Source organism: Pseudonaja textilis, chromosome 2 (assembly GCF_049901715.1).
Source record: "Pseudonaja textilis isolate UNSWEBS1 chromosome 2, rPseTex1.2, whole genome shotgun sequence".
Lineage (NCBI taxonomy): Eukaryota > Metazoa > Chordata > Lepidosauria > Squamata > Elapidae > Pseudonaja > Pseudonaja textilis.
This window is the reverse complement of record NC_141991.1, coordinates 74,267,205-74,289,496: the sequence shown is the minus strand read 5'-3', so window position 1 is coordinate 74,289,496 and position 22,292 is coordinate 74,267,205. Positions and strand designations below refer to the sequence as shown.

At 38.7% G+C, this 22,292-nt stretch overlaps 1 long non-coding RNA gene across 1 annotated transcript; it reads right to left on the bottom strand.

Annotated features, from left to right (window-relative positions):
- Positions 1-10,982: 10,982 nt before the first annotated feature.
- LOC148126915 (uncharacterized) lies at positions 10,983-22,017 on the bottom strand. Its single transcript, XR_015741423.1, has 3 exons — positions 21,998-22,017; positions 13,489-13,618; positions 10,983-11,099 (listed from the first exon to the last, which is right to left on the bottom strand). It is a non-coding gene; the product is annotated as an uncharacterized LOC148126915 (long non-coding RNA).
- Between the last annotated feature and the right edge of the window lie 275 nt (positions 22,018-22,292).

Genomic DNA, 22,292 nt, shown 5'->3' with positions numbered 1-22,292 from the left:
AGTCAGAGATCATCAGGCCTGAAAGAGAAATACATTGTGAAGAGCCGTAAATATTAAGTGTGAGTAGATATTAATTTCTTTAAGTTAATAAGCTCCATCTGGGAAATCAGCATTCTTTAAATATCACTTGTGGCACCAAGGAGCCTACCATGGATCCGTATAAACTGGGATTATCCACTCCCTTTTTATGAAGCTTCCATCTGGTTTCAGCTTAGAGGGTTCACCAGTGTTTAAATAATCCCGACTAGTTTCCTTCAACTCTGCAGTTTTCTGTCCCAATATCTATTCTGTACAACTGTTGGGGCTCAGAGAAACACACAGACATATTCAGACAATAATCATGCCCTCCCATGGCTATGCTGGGGTGGTGGTTTTCCGTGCTGTTGCTATACTTTATTGTTCCAGCTCCTTTCAGTTTGTCTTATGTACAAATGCCTTCTACAGTTAGATCCTATTCTTTTTTAAAAAAACAGAAAAGAATCACTTCAAATCACTTGCTTTCCTTGGGGTTTCAATCATTTCCTAATTTCTCTTACACCTGCACGCCTGCACATATATAGTAGCTCACTGGTGCTTACTGCAGATTGACCTACTATAGCTTAATTAGCCATTGCCAGTTCAGGCACCACTTGTGAATGTGAGTAAAGCTAACACACTGTTCCTGCTTGTACCACTTATTTACAATTAATCCAATTTGTCAATTATCTCATCTGGCAATTATTGTTGATTTGAATAATTTTCACAACGCTCGTTCAAGCTCTTTGCTCTCCAGCATTCTGAAAAGCAATAGCAGTAGCACTTAGACTTATATACCGCTTCACAGTGCTTTACAGCCTAAGCAGTTTATGGAGTCAACATATTGCCCCCAACAATCTGGGTCTTCATTTTACTGACCTCAGAAGGATGGAAGGCTGAGTCAACCTTGAGCCTGGTGAGATTTGAACTGCCAAATTGCAGGCAGCTGGCAGTCAACAGAAGTAGCCTGCAGTACTGCACTCTAACCACTAAGCCACTGTGGCTCAATATAGGTAAATAAGCCTCAACTACAAATTAAGATACTTCAACACTTGTGCAATGGGATTTTTTTGTTCTCCCCCAGAACTGACTCAGGAGTTCACTGGGAAATTGAAGAAGTATTTCCAATGATGCAAGTATTACCTCTGCAGGAAAAAATAGCACTGGATTTCAATTTAAAACTTGAAGGATATATACATGCCCACAGCCAAATCAATGTACATCATGCTTCCAAGGGCTTTATATTCATGTTTTTCCCCTAAACCTTCAGAATATTCTGCAAAAAGATTAAAAGAATTACCGTTTTTAGCGTCATGGGCTACAGTTTGATCTGTTACATCTTAAGCAGCTCTCAAGTTCTGATTCTCATTGATTAGGCCAAAGGTGCCCTTGTGGGCTCATATGCTTAACTCTTCTGATAGCTGTTCTGTGTCTGTTTTCACCCTTCTAGCTTGTCACTATAAATCCCTAAATTGCTTATGCTCTAATCAGTGTCCCTAATCTATAACATGTTGACATTCCTTGAGTGCTTTATTTGTCTCCCAACACCTCTCCCAAAAGAGCATCTCTTGAAACACTTCCTCTTCTGTTTCCAAAGTAATTGGCTTGGAAACTGTTTGTCAATCCATGGCAAATCTTTAATCTTAATTCTCCCTCCAGGTTTCCTCTCTCATCATAGCTCATAAAACTGTTATGATTACCTCATAACATCTGTGTTTAATGATAAGTTTAATTGGTTTTTAGTGACTGGTTTAGATTCCAGACATGTATTTCCACTGACTACCATATATACATATATCAGATTTATTGTTATAATATACACACTGAGGTGTAACTTAGAAATGTTCTAGAAATACCTGTTTTTTTCCTTGTATGACTAGTTAGATTAATTTAACTAATTATCAATGGAATATTTGCTTATTTTCCCCAATATAGGTTTGGTACTGCTGTGTTTGTAATTATATCTTTGTTTGATCGATGAGAGTTTGAGAACTAGGCATAGTTCTAAAAATAGGTTATTAAAGATTTCACATATCATTTTGATCTTGTGCCAATAGAAGCTTATTGCTGTATGCTAATTGCTGCACAGTAGGAGGAGGAGGAGGGAGTGATTTTAAGTGGCATTATGGCAGCATAGAAGAATTATAGCAAACTTCTTTTCCATATGCTACTATCCCCATGAATATCCAAGGAGCATACAGTGCTGACCTCAACCGATTTCAAAAACCTAAGGTGAATTGAATCTTGTTAGTGATTGGATAGGAAACCACATGGAAAAGTCAGGATGGTATGCTAAACTAGAAACTCAGGGGGAAAAAATCTTGGAAGAAGGTAATGGCAAACCACATCCACATGGTGTCCCAGAGATCTATCTGAAAGTACCAGCCCTTCTACTTTACCCTTGGCATATAAACTTTCATCCTGTATCCTGGTTCATAGACAGGATGTGTCTCTCCCTGGGAATTTGTCTAATTCAGCCTCATCCAACCATTCCTATCTTCTCTGTCAAGCCACCAAGGACTGTAGGAATTATAGTCCAGAACACCTGGAGAGAATTAAGAGGGGAAATTTGGTCCAATAATTTGCTTCTAAAACCTTCTCAGTCTGGGGTTATCTCTACGAATCCCTCAGTAAGTTTCATAAAGTAATAAAATGTTACTGAAAAAAATGCTTCATTTTCATTTTTTTAAAAAAAGGATGTAAAGATTTAAAGGTTACATTAAAAGGAATTTAACTTAAGGATTTTAATAAATAGCTCTTCCCTGAATGGGCAAACCATTGCAAAATGAAAGATATGGAGCATTCTCCGGAATGATGAGACAAGCTGTTGGGAAGCTAAAATTTAAGGAAATATACAAAGTTGCATCGTAAGTAATTGACACCCAGGCAGCATCCCAGACTAAGCATTTTCTTCTTGAAGGATGCAAATATATGCAGAAAGTAGTTTGGTCCCTGGGGAGCCAAAGGAAATAGCTGAATCTTTCTAATGACCTTTTCTTATTTCCAAAAACTAATAAAATCCCTTACATGCAGTTATTCAGTTCCAAGCAATTTTGTTCCCCCACCACCAACAGAACCTTAATATGTTATCAAATAATTCTCTTTGTGCGCAGAGAACCAGTTAGCAGCCTTCTCGGGATATTTATCCCCTTCTGTTGATTGTATTCCAAATCAGATTCTGCCTCTGGAAACGGATCTTCTTCCATAAGGCCCAGGTAAGAATGTATTGGTTACAAAACTGACAAAATCCAATCTGAAGTAATCTTTAAGTAAACTGAAGCCTGGTAGCACCCTTTATGCTTACTGACAAACTCACTTCCTTCCAGGCTAAGATCTACCCCCAACCTCGTATCCTTCTATAAGAGCCTAAATGTTGGCCTAGGGACCATTGGTCTAGTTCTACTCTGGAGGCGGCTGCTAGATTGACAGCAGACTGCCCCCCCACCCACCCCACACTCATCAATTTTTAACTAGTCCTATTGATATATTTTCCTTGTTTTCATTTTCTTTTTATTTTATTGTTCTATTTTATTCTATTCTATTATTTTACTTTCTCTTTGTTTAAACTTACATTTTATTGCTTTGGGCTTTTTTTTAAAAATTGTTGTAAGCCCCCTAGAGTAGCCCCATGCAGAGATGGATGGCAAATTAATTTAATTTAATAATAAAAATAATAGATACTGAATTGCTGTGGTTTTTCAGACTACTTTCAGCTTTAAAAGAAAGCATATCAGGAGACAAAGGGATATGCGTTGGCTCCACTATGCAGATTGAAATCTAGTCACCTTGTGTGGCAGTTATTTATATCTGCCAATTATTATATACCTATTTTTTTCTGATTCACACAGAGTCGCATTCTCTCTCACAAACTACTGAGAGAGTTCCAATAACACTTCTCTGCAACATTATTTCTGCCCCTGTTTGGAAGATACAATTCAAGCCAGTTTCTCATTGTTGTACGCTGCCCAGTCACTTCTTTGTGAGATGGGTGACTATATAAATTTGATAAAGAAATAATATTATATTGCTCCATATATATAGCTAGGTCTTGTTTATTGACTGGCTCATGCAGTGACCATTTGAAATTACAGCAGTGACCAAGGTGTGCATTTATGACTCTTGTCATTTGTTCACCATCACAGTCAGTTAGTATGTGTTGTCCTGTGCCTGAACTGATTTTTTTTTAATCCCTCACAGAGCAGAGAAATTTGATAGGAAGGGATTACTTTATACAACGGATCCAGGGTATCTGAGGAGCGCTTTCATCCCAATGGGACGTTCCAGTTGTTCCAGTGGAAGAGGTTTACTTCAGATCCCATCTGCCAAAGAATTCTGGCTGGTGGGATCCAGGAGATTTTTTTGTTATGGCCCCCACCCTCTGGAATATTCTCCCACTGAAGGTGAGACTCACCTCTGTCACAGTCCTGGTCTCCCTGAAGAACCTGATACCTTGGCTCTGCCATCGGGTCTGGGGTCCCAATAAGGGGATGCTCCCTTGGGGTGACAGATAACAGATAATCAGAGTTGGAAGGGACCTTATAGGTCATCTAGTTCAACCCCCCCACCCAAGCGGGAGACCCTACACCATTTCTGACAAATGGCAGTCCAATCTCTTCTTGAAAGTCTCAAGTGATGGCGCTCCCACAACTTCCGAGGGCAAGCTGTTCCATTGGTTGATTGTTCTCACTGTCAGAAAGTTTCTCCTTATTTCCAGGTAAAATCTCTCCTTGTTCAGTTTCCATCCATTATTCCTTGTCTGGCCTTCGTGACTGATGGAGTAAAGAAAATCCCCATCCCCAGTCTGCCCATCATATTGGTTTTTAGCTTTCCTATTTAAATAAACCTAATTTTAATTGCCTTGTATTACCTTTTTGTATTTCTTTATTATATTGTAAGCCAGTCAGAGTCAACTGTATCAGTGAGATAAACAGCATAAAAATTATGAATGAATGAAATAACATGAGCATAAGCCTAGATATTTGCATAGTGCTTGCACAGCTCACACCTCCATGCATGCTCAGTGCTACCAGCTTCTCTACATTCCTTTCTATGTGTATTCCCCATTGTGGGCTTGCTTACTTTCTTGCATTCTCTTCCTCTCAATCAATCAATAGAGCTGGAAGGCACCTTCGAGGTCTTCTAGTCCAGCCCACTGCTCAAGCAGAAGAACCTATACCAGGGGTAGGGAAACTTGGCTTTTTTAATCACTTATGGACTTCAACTCCCAGAGTTCCTGAGTGAGCCATAAAAGGTTCCCCATCCCTGGCCTACTGGTTTTTCAGTTGTGGGGGAAATCAATTTTTGACTTGACTGTTTAATATACAAAGGTAGGACATGTCGTTCCCCCCACTAATCAGATGAGCTCATTTTGGGCACTTGGCACCGTGTTCACATTTACAACTGGTTCCAAAGTTCCCTGCAATCAGAAAACTGCGAGTTGTGGTCTTTTCTGACGGGTTCCCAAGAAAATCAATGGGGAATCCATCAGAGAAAGTTGCAAATGGAGGGAACATTGGGTTTGAGATCCATTCCCCCAGTGTGCTAACTGATTTTCTCCTTCTATTTAGGAAGGGGAAATCTTCCTGCATGCTAAAGGAACTACCCGCACTTCTAGTTAAAACATTACGGAATGCCAATATTTTGAACCCTTCTGAATGCTGACGTTCACTAGTGTTTTCAACAGATTTGAGGTCCATTCCTCTAGCATGCACAGGTCAGTGTGCTTAGAAGAGCAGATCTCAAATATGATTTTAAGAAAAATGCTAGCATATGGCAGCGTTCTTATAATTGTCCTGGGTGGGGAAATGGCCGGGTCTGCTAGGTGTGTTGGGAGCCATGGGTCTTTTCTCTGTCTCACCATGCCCAGGAGACCCAGACCCCCTACCTACAGTAGCAATGTCTTTAACAAACTGCATGGCCATTTAACAACTGTATCTGGGGAAGCTGGGATGACCAAATGGTCATGGTGTCACTTAACAAGTACTTCACCCAACAACTAAGATTCTGGGCCCGATTACAGTGTGTTCATAAGTAGATAACTATCTATATGTTATTAACCAGCAATTCAAAATTATTTTATAGTATTTTATCTCAGTTTATTTAGACCATATAATAGTTTTGGTGTTTGACTGTAAATTGACTCAAACAAAATGAACTTTCATTTAGAGAGCATTACAATGTGATTGCAAAAAGGGTAAAATTTGTAGAAAGTTGGAATGAAAAAATCAAGAAGGCCAAAATCTTCATTGTGTCTACTGCTATTTAAAGCCAAAATAATTATACAGTACCATGATGGCAAACCTATGGCATCTAGGCCAGAGGTGGCACACAGAGCCCTCTCTGTGGGCATGCGAGCCATTGTGCCAACTCTGCGGCGCATGCACATGCATGCCTCCTGCCAGCCAGCTGATCTTTGGGTCTCTGTCACACATGTGTGGGAATGGGGTGTATGTGGGGTGCAAGCGTGGGGGTGAGACACATGCGCGGGGGACATGCATGTCTGTGTGGGACATGCATGCCTGTGTGGGCATGTGGCACATGCGCAGGGATGGGAGGCATGCATGAGGGATGCACGCACATTGCATTTTCAGGATGCTCGCATGCGTGCTTTGGGCACCTGGTGCCAAAAAGATTAGCCATCAATGATATAGTATGTCCACAATGTAAGAAAGGATATGGATCTCCAAATGGATCCAGGAAAATTTATACATTTAGGAAGTCTTGAAAAGACAAAAAAGACAGAGTACTTCTTCCTATTGTAGTTTAAAACTGGCATTTCTTTAATCAGCTGTTTCCAATGCTCAATAGGCTTTGTGCCTTACACTTTTCAATCTCAAAGAGAGAAGAAACCTGGAATTAAAGAGAAATTTCCTAACAGTGCAGACAATTAATCAGTGGAACAGTTTGCCTTCAGAAATCATGGGCGCTTCATCACCAGAGGTTTTTTAAGAAGAAACTGGACAATCACTTGTCTGAAATGATATAGATTCACCTGCTTGAACAAGGAGCTGGACTAAAAGACTTCCAAAATCCCTTCTAGCTCTATTCTTCTGTTCCATTCTGATAGAGTAGAGTAGAGTAGAGTAGAGTAGAGTAGAGTAGAGTAGGGTAGGTAGGGTGGGTAGGATAGGATAGGGTAGGGGGGAGGGGAGGGATAGGGAGGAGGGTAGAGGAGAGGGAGGAGAGAGAGAGAAGAGAGAGAAGAGAAGAGAAGAGAAGAGAAGAGAAGAGAAGAGAAGAGAAGAGAAGAGAAGAGAAGAGAAGAGAAGAGAATATTCTACGTTGAGTGTCTGTTGATATAACTGACATCTCTGTCTTGAGAAACTCTGGCTCTTAATTTAACACCCATAAGCATCTGAAGCACGAGATACATAACTCTGTCCAAACAAATAATTTTAGAATAAAATAAAATTGTGCAATAAAGACTTTAGTAGTTATTTAAGCCTGATCTAATTTTATTGAATGGCTTCTCGGTCTCTACAATCAAAGTATCTCTTCAACTAGAGCTGGACACTTATTAAGGTCTTTCAGCAGCTGATTTTCTGACCTGGAAGATGAAATGCATAAATTGCTCCCAGGTACAGAGACATATTATAATTTTCAAAAGCCACTTTTGTTCTCGAAGACTAAACAACTGTTTGACACAGAGGGATGCCTGGGACATTTTATTTTTTCCTCCAAGAGCTGGACATTCCAGAATTATGATTGTCATAATTAAGAAAGGGGGAGAGAGAGAGAGAGAGAGAAGGAGATTATTTTAGTCCTGAAGTTCTAAATAATGCAGAAGCAGGGTATCTGGAAATCCAACTGATTGTCAAACCTTCTCTCATTTTTTTTATCTAATTAAAATGGGGAATATAGAGCTGTGTTCAGTCCTTGTGCTCCACTTTGTCCAAATCAGATATGTACCAAAGGCGTATCCTACCATTATTTTCATGTCCCCAGTTTTAAAGGATGCTAATTTCCCTTCTGGTTAATAAAGTACTTTATGTACATTAGATTTAATAACATAAAATGTAGTACTTCATGGAGTCACTTTCCATTTACTTTAGAAACTGCTTTCCTTGAGGAAAATTCAGTATCTTTTGATGGAACTTTTAAAGAAAACTGATTTATAAGGTACAAGAGCGCAAAGATCGTCCTGTATTTTTTTCATTACTGTACAAACACGATTTTATACACCTATTATGCAATATCGTTATTCATTTATATCACCTGTCCAAACGTATCTTTATTTCAGGTTTAAAAAATGTTTCAAGAGGAGTATTTCCAAATTTCTACTTGTGGATAGTCATGACTGAGATGTTTGAGAGTTCCAACTTTTGCCTCTGCAATATATCCAGGCTTTTTACCTACCATCTGCTGCAGCACAAAGTATCAGAACCATACCGTTTCCCTTGATAGTAAGTGGGAAAAAATATTTTGGTCAAGTTGCTGGATAACCAGCCCAAATTCTTATATATCTAAAAACTTAGCTGAACTCGCAGAACCTTGCTGAAATCTCTTCATTAAAACCTAAGAACACTTGGATGGATATTTGTGCTGTGTTCCTACAGTGTTAATGATGTTTATTTATTTACTAAATGTATATGCTGTCCATCTCATAGTTCAAGGTGACTCTGGGCATCACCTCAATAGCCTCAATAAAGTAAGGAGCGCAGATTATGATTTTGTCAGGACACTTCCATATAACCACTATTACCACCTCACAAATATTCTTCCAGTGCTCGGTGTTAGGAATAACATAGGTTACCTAACGTAGTTCGGGTAAAATAATATATATAAACTATGATTGTAAGTTTAAGTGTGTGTCACTTTAAAACTGCAAAGCATGTAATTTTAGGTGTGGTGTGAAACCACCATAAGAGGGAGCAAGAGAACCTGACAATTACTGGATTGGATGGTTGATGGTTTGTTAGCTGCGTGTTTCCCCTACTGCTGAGTTGCTGAAGGAAGAGAGGAGGTTTTTTGAGTTCTTCATATCTCTACTGCAAGGAGATATATTACTGGACTGATATTTGTAAGTTTACTGACCTCTCTTTTTCGACACTGGAATTTGCAACTGAATAATCCCTGGATGGACTGAACTAGTGAATGATATATGGACTGTTTTGACTATGCTATACCTCTTACTGGAATAAACTATTTAATTAGCACTGTGTATCTGTTTTACTGAGTGTAAGCTACAAAAACGTTTATCTCACATATTTTGCCTGCCTGACTGACTGCCCTGCAGATTCTGCTAGGGTGTATCCCTAACACTCGGCACTGTTCTTCAGATGGCCCACAATTATCCTCACTCCCCTCACTCAGCAAAATACTCTACCTGACTCTGTGGTTTCTTCCCCAAACCCCCAAAACTTTAACCTTAGATTGTCTACTACTGACCTCACCCCTTTCCTAAGAGGTCTGTAGGGGGCGTGCATAAGTGCACCAACGTGCCCATCGTCCCTGTCCTATCGTCCCTGTCCTGTTTCTTTTATTCTTCTTATATGCATCCATGTATTCATAACTATGTTTTTACTTATACCTATTATCTTGTAAGCAATTGACAAACCAAATTAAATAAAATAAACCGTCAGCGTTGTTCTGAACTCACCACTTGGCTTCTTTCCAGGTCCCTCCAACCCACAATCTAGCCTTGGCCTGGACTCCTGTAGTAAATTCTTAAATGGTGAAGAAACAAAAGGAAAAGAAGTTGAGGAGCAAAGAGCTCTAGTCTAAGGCCCCGCATGAGAGCTCCTTGGTGCCCTAGAGACAGCAAACCAAAGAAGGATGCAAATGCTGCCTCCCAGAGTGTCTGGGAGTGTCTCTAATTACAGTAATTGGAGACACTGTTTGAGTGTCTCCAATTACAGAAGCCAAACCTTGAGATTCTAGGGTTTGAGCAGCCAAGTCAACACTGCCCTGTTGATTCTGTGGTTAGAATGCAGTATTCCAGGCTAAATCTGCATTCGCCCCGCCAGCAGTTCAGTTCTGACCAGCTCAAGGTTGACTCAGCGTTCCATCCTTCTGAGGTAGGTAAAATGAGGACACAGATTGTTGGGTGCAATATGCTGACTATGTGAACCACTTAGAGAGGGCTAAACATAAATAGCAGGTGTCTCTGGATGGCGAGTCTAGCTGAATACTGATTCTGAGTTACATGTCCTCCTAGTCATTACTTACACTAGGAAAACCAAGATCCTGCTTGCATAAAGTCTATTATCTTATGCCGTGCATTAGACTCTCACTGTCTGTTTTTCATCTTGGATTATCAAATTACAAAGAAATGCAAAACATACAGAAACAGATTTATCTCTGTGCCAATTCTCTAAAGCATACCCACAGGTGAAATTGTACACTGTGCATTTTGCAAGGTGATGTTGTTAAAAAAAAAAACACTACACAGAGAGGGACAGGGTACCTAACTGAGAGCTGTCAAATTTGCAAGCTTTGTTGCTGCTGGTGTCAGATGCCCTCATTAGAAACTTTTCAATATAGGCTTTTCAGTATAGGCACTTTTCAATATAGGCTTTATTGTGTGCCATTCTGATATTCTTGCCGCAATACAAAATAATACACATTGCAGTGGCACAACCATTCTGCTTATCTCAGAAACCAGGAGAAAGAGAAAAGATCTATGGGCCAACCACTCTTTTTAAGAAGTCAGGATAATCTATTCAAAAATGCTATGATCTAAAAAAAAAAAAATCCTCTTTTCAAATCTTTGGAAAAGATTCAAACCCAAACTTACTTAATACTTGGAACCTATTCAGTGTATTCTGATGTGATTCACCCTTTCTGATTTGGTTGGGGAAAAAGAATCCCACTCAAATAGCCCTTCAGCTTTGAGACAAAGCTGCAAATGATTTTGCAAGATCAGGGCAATCAAAGCCAGCAGGGCCTAACAACACCACATTGGACTTCAAAAGGAAAAACCTCCTCAAAAAATGATATTTTCATAATACCTGGAGGGTTTTTGGGTTTTTTGGTTTTTTTAATCGTAATAGTTGAGACTCAACTGAAATGCATTCCACAATGCAAGCAAAGGTCATCCAAGTTGAGGAAGAGGCCAGGATAACTTTCTTGCAGCATCCAGGAAGCTGATAAATTTAAGAAATGGAAAATCTGTTATAACAAAAATGAACTTTGGCAGAAGAAGTCATAATAAGGAATGCAAAAGCAAAACAAATAGTAGAAGAACCTGAGGAATATAAGACGAATATGTCTGGGACAGACAACTGATCGGGAGTTCAGCCATTAAATGACAAGTAAAAGAAATATACGAGGATTTCAAAGGAACTGAGATGAACTGAGCGCATCTTGCCACAAACAATTTAGGATAAATCTTTGGGCCTGAAATGACCTTCTCAGGAAGCAAAACAAACCAACTAAAGCAAATATGTACACACAAACAAATCATTAGACCCTGATCAGTCCTGAGAGTTCTTATGGTTTTAAATTTGGCCTCAGTAGCAGAGGACTGGGAGGTAGCCAAAGTGATACCAATATTTTAAAAAGGACCCAGAGGAGACTTTAGAAATTATAGTTAAGTATATAGAGGAATAAGTCTTGCTGAGAGAATATCACATGGATCTGCCAAGGAAATCACCATCAAATTTCTAGAGCTTCTAACAATGCTAACAGGCATATAGGGATGACTCTCTTGACACAGTATATCTGGCCATCCAAAATGCTTTCCATCAAGGTTCTTCAACAAAGGCCCTTGAATAAAGTTAACAGTCATGGAATAAGAAGATCCATCCATTTATGGAATGCTAACAGTTCAAAATGCAGAAGGTTAGGACTAGGTACAAATAGACAATTTCCTCAGTGAAGGAGTCTTTTAAGCGTGAGTGATGGGACCAGCCCTTCTTAAGCTGCTCATATATGATCTTAGGAATAAGCAGTAAGCTGGCCAAGTTTATGGATGATACAAAAGATAATGAAAAGCAAAAGTTATTATGATGAGCTTCAGAAGAACCTCTTTAAACTGGTGAATATTCAACCAAATAGGTGCCATTTGTTGTAAAAGAATATATATTTAGATGAAAAACCATGACTTCACATATGGACTGACGGAGTCTGAATTGTACGTAACTAGCCAAGAAAATGATCTTGGTCTCATAAATCAGTGTTCCCCAACCTTTCCAGCTTGGTGGACAGGTGGAGATGGCAGGAGTGGGTGGGGGAAAGAGGATGGTTTCAGGCACATGTGCACACAGATTTCACAAATGCAACTACATACACGCATGCCCACCACTTCTGCAGCCGATTCCAAACAGGCTGTGGCTTGGCAAAGTGCCATGCCCAGGAGTTAGGCACCCCTGTCTTCATTGAGGGTACTCAATGAAGATATGAATTCAGTGTGTCCCAGCTATAAAAAAAAGTCAAATGCATACTAAGGTGGATTGAAAATAAAACCATTTACATTGCGTTATCCACATACAAATAGATGATGTATCTGCATCTAAAAGACTAAGCATTGCTCTGAGTTTCCCTATTTGAAAAGGGACATTCAGTAACAGAGCAGAAGCGAGCAACAAAATTGATCAAGGGAATTTAACACTAAAAGACTAGAATATTTAATCTTTTCATTCTAGAAATAGAATAAATGGAATATTAGGGGAAATAAATTAGAGAAAAGGATCGAGCATAAATCAATTAGACCATTATGAGGAACAAAATGCTATGATGATTCCTGGTATGGACTGCTGTTCTTAAATCACATGGGCCATGATGTTTTGGATCACCATCTACTTGGAGAATATTAATTTGGGAAAGGCTAGTTTGTATCTTGTTCTTTCAGCTGAAGTTTTATATGGATAACAATGTCTATTCTAAAAAAATACATTTTATATGTTGCCATTATAGATCACATAAATGTTAAGAAAAACCTCTGTAGAAGAAAAGGGATCAGTTACCAAGAAAGGTGGTAACACCCTTCACTGGATGTGCTCCAGCTGGATAACTTTCTCTTGGAGATGCTTTATCTGGATATTGCCCTGAACACAAGGTGGATTAGTCAGAATAACAGAGTTGGAAGGGAGCTTTGAGATCTTCTAGTCCAACCGCCTGCTCAAGCAGGAAACCCTATACTATTTCAGACAATAGGTCCAAATACCATCTTCCAACAATATGACTTCATTATGGGTATCATAAAATTATTTCAAGAAAGAAAATTACCTGCTTCCTCTTTACCTGACCATCCTCCTTCTACATATATCTGTTATTTGTGGGCCTTGCAATATTAGCAGTAGGAAGGACTTCTGAAATATCAGTAACTTTTGCTGATTGTCACCTAATAAGGTGAGATACAATCATAATCAACATATAAAATGCAGTCCTTTCTCCACATTGCTCCCTTTGCTTGTGCTATGATGGTTCTGTATTTTTCAGGGTACCGTTTTCCACTTCTATATGAAAATGGTAATACATGAGGGAAAGCTTTCCTTCCCTGCAGGAGAAATAATGAGAAAAATGCAATCATACCTTGTTTGAGTCAGATCTTTCATTTTGCCATGAACTTTACTCCAGTTCCTCATGTGGTGAATTCCTTCAGCAAGTCATTATCTCTCAGATCTGTGCCTGCCATCTTCAAAATGTGGGTGATATTGAATGACTGTCAGAAATTTTTAAAGGATGTATGAAAAGCAAAGGCAGCCTAACTGATCATGAGAAAATATTTCCAACATATAGATAATTGAAAAAGAATGGACAAAAGATGCAAGTATAGTGATTTAATTGAGATGAAATAAATAAAATAGAATTAAGAGAGTGAATAGAGGTGAGAAAACATATAGAAAATATAGAATGTTAAATAAGATATGAAATAGTATACAAGGTGAGCATGAACTTGATTTATGTCTATATAAAAAGATGTAACCCTGGGTTAAGCCGTTTTCTAAAAAGAAGTTTTATGTATTTATGTTTTGTGTTTTGTTTGTCTATGTTTGAAAATACTAGAAGAATGTTGGAAGAGAACAATGGAATTGTAAACAAGATAGATGGAAGCATATAATAAATAAAAAGATATAGAAATCAAGATAAAAGAAATATAATTGAATAGAAGGAAAGGGAAAAATAGAGAGAAGTTGGGAAAAGATATGAAGCTGAATATATAAGATAAATATGTATATCAAATTGTGTTTGTATGGAAACGTGACAATTTGGAACTATGCTGTTTCTAAATAAGATGTTTTATGTTCTTATATTTTATGTTTTGTTTGTTTGTGTACTGTTCTTTTAAAAATTAATAAAATTTGTTTATAAAAAGTAAAAGAAAATATTTCCAATATGTATATTAAAGCTTTGAGCATAGCAAAGGACCATTGAGCCAATTTAAAAAATATACCGACTTGCATATATGTTCAGTTGCTGTGAACTCTTCATAAGACCAGTTGATTAAAAAATCAGGGGTGGGAAGAAAGAGAGGAAATAGGAAAATGGGATTGTTTGAGCCAAATCTGTTCTGGGTTGCAATCATAGTTGGAATACTTCAAAACCTTTGGGATCTCCATGAAGCCCTTAGAAGAAACAGCAGATCTTATCCCTGCCTAGTATTAGTATAACGATACATTCAACCATTGTGAAATATCCATGCAAGATCTTGGTTCTTTTCCATTCCCATCATAGGCACATAGGAACATAAGAGGAATATTATTGGAGATCCATGTAGGCAGAACTCCATCCCCCAGCCTCTTCTGTCTCTCTGGCCAATGGTTGGCCAATTTGATCAAGTAATATGATTAAAAATCCCACCTATTGTGAGTGCTCAGCTCTTTGTGTGTTTACTGAGAAATAAGTTGCATGGTATTCAGTATTCAGTGGAATCGGCATCATGCATGGCTTAGCCTTGGTCAGTCCAGACTTGTGTTCCAACCTCTAAAGGGCTGCCACAAAGAAGAGTGGGGGTCAAACTATTCTCCAAAGCACCTGAGGGCAGGACAAGAAGCAATAGATGGAAACTAATCAAGGAGAGATCCAACCTAAAACTAAGGAGAAATTTCCTGACAATTAAACAATCAATCAATGGAATGGCTTGCCTCCAGAAGTTGTGGATGCTCCAACACTGAAGGTTTTTAAGAAGAGATTGGGCAACAATTTGTTTGAAATGGTATAGGATTTCCTGCCCGAGCAGGAGGTTGGACTAGAAGACCTCCAAGGTCCCTTCCAACTCTAGTATTCTGTTACATTTGGGGAACCTCCTAAAAGTGCTATAGGAACAGCTCTATGAAGGGTCCAATGGAAGTAACTGCCCTTCTTGATCATTCATGCCTGTGTCCTGGAATATTTTATAGGTCTTCAACCCACAGCTTTTTCCTTTTCTCATGAATGGATAAGGAAAGAGTATACCTTTTTTGTGGATTAGGATATTTTCTTACTGTTAGTGTTTGGGGATAAACCCCCAAGCAGAGTATGCAGCAGCAGTCCAGCCAGGCAGGCAAATGAGAGAGAGAGTGGGCCCAAGAGTATACACACACTGGAGACAAAAACACTGTTTGTAGTTTTAAAATAGTTATTTAATACACACAGAGATTAAGAAGTGTCATTCAGTCCATATGTCATTATCCAGTATATCCATCCAGTTATCAAGTCCATTAACAGTAAATACAATGTCCTTATCTGCTTGTAAATCTTCTCCTCCCGATACCTTTATCTCAAAGACAACGCTGAGTAAACAGCTCACCAAGTAAACAGTCCAAAAGGTATCTGGCACAGTAGCCTCCAAGAGTAAGCAGATAGACGTTCCAGCACAGCAGGCAGCAGACCAGGAACAGAACCAGGTGCATCCAGAAGCCGGGTCTATTACGTTTCCCTTCCTACCTATATTACTGCCTGCAACCGCACCCACAATGACATTGCAGTTTCTTGCTTAAAGCTACAAAACACTTTATCCTAGGTTTACATATTTATTCAACCCAAACCTGGTTGGTGCATCCATATACCCAACATTCTCCCCTTTTGGGTGACATAAATATGTAATGCCTTTACATTCTAAACCCATATTTTTCACAACTCTCTAGATGCTTAATAGCACCTTGGGCTTTAGTAAAATGATCAGCTACATTGTCCTCCGACATGCAGTACTCCAGCTGTATCAATTTACTCTGTACAGACTGTCTTACATTAAGATACCTCAAATCTGTATGTTTACTTCTCGCTTTTAACTGCAATATTAGTGGCCATTTGAATTGCTGCCTGATTATCTTCATGTACAACTATAGGGTAATGTACAGTTATACCCATATCCTTCAACATTTGTTTGTACATAATCAACTCAGTACACAATAAAGATAAACAGGAGAATTCTGCCTCCATAGTAGACAAACTTATATGCTGTTGCCTTTATTGACTTCCAGCCTATTAATGTCTTACCCAGCATTATGGCTGTTCCTGAAGTCGACTTTCTAGTATCTCTTTCTGCTGCAAAACTAGCATCTGCATAAGCACTCAATATGAGATCACCTTTTGGTTCTAAATACAGTGCATGGTGTAATGTACCTTTAAGATATCTTAGGATTCTTCTCAATGCTATCCAGTGACATTGAAGCGGATCATTATTGTGTCGTGCCAGCTGATTAATACTAAAAGCAATATCTGGCCTTGACCAATTGCTAATATATGATAAGCTACCAATCAAAGATTGATACAGTTCCTTATCACATTTGGGACTTTGAGTATCCATTTTGCAAATATCCTGACTCATTGGAGTCTTTGCAGGCTTACAAAGTTCCATCTTATAATCTATTAGCAATTTAGATATCTTATCTTCCTGAGATATCTTAAAACCTTTCTGTGTTCTCAGTATATTCAATCCTAGATATCTCTTTATCTCCCCTAATTGCTTGATTTTTATTTTCTTGGCTAATGATGTTATTATTTCATTTGCTTCATCATTAGTCTTAGTTATCAGAGCAATATCATCAGTAAACAACAATAATAATGATATCTTCCCATTCTTTCTCTCTTAAATAGACATGGGTCGGCTAAACCAGCTTTAAACCCTATATTGGTCAGTTCCTTCACAATATACTGGTTCCATTCATAGCCCGATTGTTTAAGACCATAAAGGCTCTTCTTTAATAACCAACAATCATTATCATTATTATTGTCTCCTTTAACTCCATTAGGCCTTTTCATATAAACAGTATGTCTTAGTGGAGCATGCAAGTAAGCAGTTTCCACATCTAAATGGTTAACTATATATTGCCTGCTTGCTGCCCACACTAATGCTGCCCTTAAAGTTGCTGCTTTCAGACTAGGTGCAAATACTTCATCATAGTCTTTTGCACTTTGTCTAAAGCCTTGGGCTACTAACCTTGCCTTATGGATTGTGTTTCCATCCTTATCTGTTTTTATTTTAAAAATCCATTTGCAGCCAATGGGTTTTTCATTACTAGGTAATCTCACGTTTTCATATACCTTCATATCCTTCAAAGATTTCAATTCCTTATTAATTGCTGCATACCAATTTTCTTTCTCTTTAGAAGGATATCTTCTTATCTCATCCACAGTATTTGGGATTCTATTTTCCTGGCACACTGTATTAGCCTGGTATCTTTCAGGCGGTCTAGAAATACGTGTAGTCCTTCTGGGTATTACTGGGCTTGGTTGAGTTACTACCTGTTCCTCATCTTCAGCTATTTCTTCCTCTAGGGGCTGTACTTCTTCCTGTACTTCTTCCTTTACATTATTTTTAAAGTTACAGGGATACTTAATGGGATTTCTATATGATTCAATAATCACCTCGTTATTATTATCCTGTTCTAATTTATCCCATCCTACATTCTCTAGAAATTGGGCATTAGCACTACATAACACCTTAGATGTGCCTTTCTCCCAAAATCTATATGCCCTATGGTTAGGTTGGTAACCAACGAAGAAAAATTGTTTAGCTCTATGTTGCCCTTTATGCCTGAGTTGTGTAGGGATATGCACCCACGCTGGTGCACCAAATGTGTGCAGGTAACTCAGATCAGGCTTCCTGCCATGCCACATGGTGAATGGTATTTCACCAGTGGTTGAGTTAACAACGTTATTTAATAAATGATTAGCACACATTGTGGCCTCCCCCCACAAAGCATCAGGTAACCCAGAATCAGTTAACATAGTACGGGTCATCGCCTGCAATGTTTGGCCTCGCCTTTCAACATATGCATTGTGTTGTGGTCTGTATGGTGCAGATGTCTTATGAGCTATTCCAGCTGCCTTTAACCTATTCTGGAATTTGCTATTAACAAATTCCATGCCATTATCTGTCACCAGGGTTATAATTTGCCGTTTGGTTTTTCTTTCAGCAAACTTTAACCAGTTGAAGAAATGTTGATATGTTTCAGTTTTGCTTTTCATTAGGTAGCAAACCCATATCTAGAGTAATGGTCCATAATGCTCAGTATATATCGAGCACCCCCATACTGGGTTTCTTTGACCTATAATGTCTGCAAATACTACTTCTAAAGGTTCTTTAGTTTTGAAACCATTTAGTCTATTTGCAGGCATTATTTTACTCTTATCTTCACAACAGACATTACAACGCAAATACTTATCACAGGGCTTTAACCTTATTCCTTCAGATAACTCTACTGTACGCTTTAGCATTTTAAAATTCACATGCCCCAAACGCTCTATGCAATAAATGGATACATTCATCATGAGGCTTGATATTATTAAATACAGTTTGTGCCTCCTTTCTTACTGTCATGTAAGACATATAATGTTCCATTTAAAGCTGCAGTTACCTTTTTGCCATCTCTTTCCAGTATGCACTTATTATTCTTAAATGTAACCACATATCCTAGTTTATCTAATTCTCTTACAGAAAGTAAGTTCATTTTTAACTGTGGTACATACAACATGTTTATATTCTGTTTTAAACATGGACAATAAGCAATACCTTCACCCTTGGCCTTGAGGTGCCAACCATTTGCGAGTGATATACGTTGAGAACTTGTAGACATTTTTATAAACTTTGTCTTATCTCTCGTGGTGCAGTGGGATGCTCCACTGTCCACCACCCATAAATCACTCTTCATATCACAATTGCTAAACATGGCCAGTTCAAAGGATTTCTTTGGCTTCTTTACATTCTGGCTTTTTCCTTTTCTGCAGAATCTTGCCAAATGTCCTCTGCCTCCACAATTAAAACACTTTTTAATTGTGTATGCCGTCGAAGATAACTTCTCTTCTTCCGGGTGATTTACTTTACACAGCTGGTTTCTTTCCAGCTTTGAAGATAATTTCTCTTCTTTATTAGGCTTATTTTCTCTCAGCTGGTCACGTTCAAACCTTCTTCAGGCTTCTTCTAATAGCCTGCCGGTAATCTCAGTTACTGATAAACTGTCTTTTGGCAATACCTCTAATGCAGTCACAAAATCATCATAGCTTCGATCCAGAGAAGACAATATGATGTATACTTGTTGCAACTCATTAAATATAAGCTCTTTTTCTTGCAATTCTTGAAAAATGCTCTTCATACAGTTTAAATGAGTTAACATGTCTCCATTTTTCTCAAGATGTGTTCTAAACAGCTTCCGTGTAAGATTGATATGAGCTCCTACACTGTCTCGAACATAAATCCTTTTGAGATTATCCCAGCAGTCTGCAGCATTTTCCACTCCATGGATATGAATGAGTTGCTGGTCAGACAGAGTGAGACCTATGATGCACAAAGCCTGTTCATTCTTTCGTTCATAATCCTGTATCAGTTTATAATCCTCTTCATCGTTAGGATTTAAGTTTGATACATCTGGTGGGTTTGTTATTATGTTCCACAAACCTTCTCTTCGTAGAAGTAAACTACATTTCATTGACCATGAAACATAGTTTGTTCCATCTAATCTGGATATCATGGACAGATGTGGCAAATTTACTTGTGCCATTGCTCTTGTGATAAACAACTATTTAACAAACAGTTTGTATTTACAGTAATGTGCAACTCCCACCAGCTCTCACTGCTATATCCTGGTTAGTTAGACTGTGCACTCTGCTGGGCCCATAACCAATGTTAGTGTTTGGGGATAAACCCCCAAGCAGAGTATGCAGCAGCAGTCCAGCCAGGCAGGCAAATGAGAGAGAGAGTGGGCCCAAGAGTATACACACACTGGAGACAAAAACACTGTTTGTAGTTTTAAAATAGTTATTTAATACACACAGAGATTAAGAAGTGTCATTCAGTCCATATGTCATTATCCAGTATATCCATCCAGTTATCAAGTCCATTAACAGTAAATACAATGTCCTTATCTGCTTGTAAATCTTCTCCTCCCGATACCTTTATCTCAAAGACAACGCTGAGTAAACAGCTCACCAAGTAAACAGTCCAAAAGGTATCTGGCACAGTAGCCTCCAAGAGTAAGCAGATAGACGTTCCAGCACAGCAGGCAGCAGACCAGGAACAGAACCAGGTGCATCCAGAAGCCGGGTCTATTACGTTTCCTTCCTACCTATATTACTGCCTGCAACCGCACCCACAATGACATTGCAGTTTCTTGCTTAAAGCTACAAAACACTTTATCCTAGGTTTACATATTTATTCAACCCAAACCTGGTTGGTGCATCCATATACCCAACACTTACCAAGCTAGAGGTATCTTCCTAACAATACTCAATATGGATTTCAACAAATCTAATGTATACTCAGAAGCATAATGAGAGAATATATAAAACCTGCTGTTCAGAAAGGGTAGCAGCAGCTAGCCAATCTTGACAAAGTTATCTAAGATAGAGATAGCTCTACTGGGGAGCTATAGGAAATCCCTGGACTGTCAACAAGATTGGGAAATGGGGGGAACATCCTGGAAGAGCCATCCTTCCTATACCTGTAATGAATTGTTTCTTCTGCCATCATGATGTAATCTTCCACACCTATTCCACATCTGGAAACAATTGCATGGATGATTGCAATAAAATATCGTAATTCTTTACTAATGTGAAAATGTATGTATAAGAACGAGAACTCTGTATGTTTGTGTGTATATAAAAATTGAGTTGTGGCTCTAGTTTGGGCGGGGGGGTTACTCTTTTTTTCTGTCGGGTTTTTGTTGCAGCTCTATTTTATTTCTCCATTTAAAGGAGAAGAAGAAAAAAGTCTTCATGATATAACCTTTGCCTCATTCCCACTTGGAGCTGAGGCAATTTAAAATTGTCTGAAGCTGTTTCAGTGTAAAGCAGTATTTCCCCTTTCCTCCCAACAAAATCTGCAATTTTAATACGGAAACAATCCAGCATGTTCCACCAATGATGACACTGCTGCAGAAGTCAAGGGTTGGAATCTGCCCAACTCCTATTAGCCATTTCAGCACATGTCCTCTTTCTTTTGGTCCCGGTATCTGAAAGACCACCTTGTCCTCTACAACATACAAAGTGGATTTAAACTGGTTTGTGCTAGCTATGGTGTGCTGGTTTTGTTACCATTAATTCCATTTCCATTAGGTTTTCCATTAGCATCATGGACTAGTTCATGAAATTACTAGGATGATCTTCAATTCGGTGAGGATTCAAGCATAACTATTGTTATGTAGGGATTGCCTTTTTTCCCCTTTGCTAAACCAGGTGTGACGCACCCAGCCTGCGGGGTGGGAGTTTGACAACCCTGATCTAGGACCATGCAAATAAAATAGGGATGGAGCCAAAACAAGCAGGGATTGCCTGGTAGACTCTTGAATTCTTTGCAAGAGATCAACAAGCAATCCTGAATATATAGTAGCCATATAGAATTTATGTGACAATAGAAAGGCAGAACCTGATTTTTCTCAAAACATCCACAGGACAATATGTAAGCTGATGTGCCATTTCTAAAGTCTTGCAACACAACGCGATACTGAGCTGTCAGATAAGTAAAGAAAACTCTTCAAGAACACAAACATTCTCTGCCTGATGAATTGTTATGGAGAATTAGAAGTTCAAGGACAAATAACTTCTTTGAGGAAACCTATTTTTTATCTTTGAGGAAACCTATTTTTATATTGCATGTGAGGTTTTCCAGAGCATTTTTACTCACCATCCTAATCAGCATTTACCATCAACTCATTGACACCAGGTCTTTGCGCTAAAATTAAATACTGACCCTCTTCACATGGTGTTGATAAAATCCTGCAGCTAACACAGAACCATCTAGAACAGGGTTGCCAAATTCATGTCGTCAAGGCGACATCATGTGACATATCAGGGCTTTTTTCCCCTTCACTAAACCAGGTGTGGGCGTGGTCAGCATGTGACGCACCCAGCCTGTGAGCCAGGAGTTTGACAACACTGATCTAGGACCATGCAAATTAAACAGAGATGGAGCCAAAACA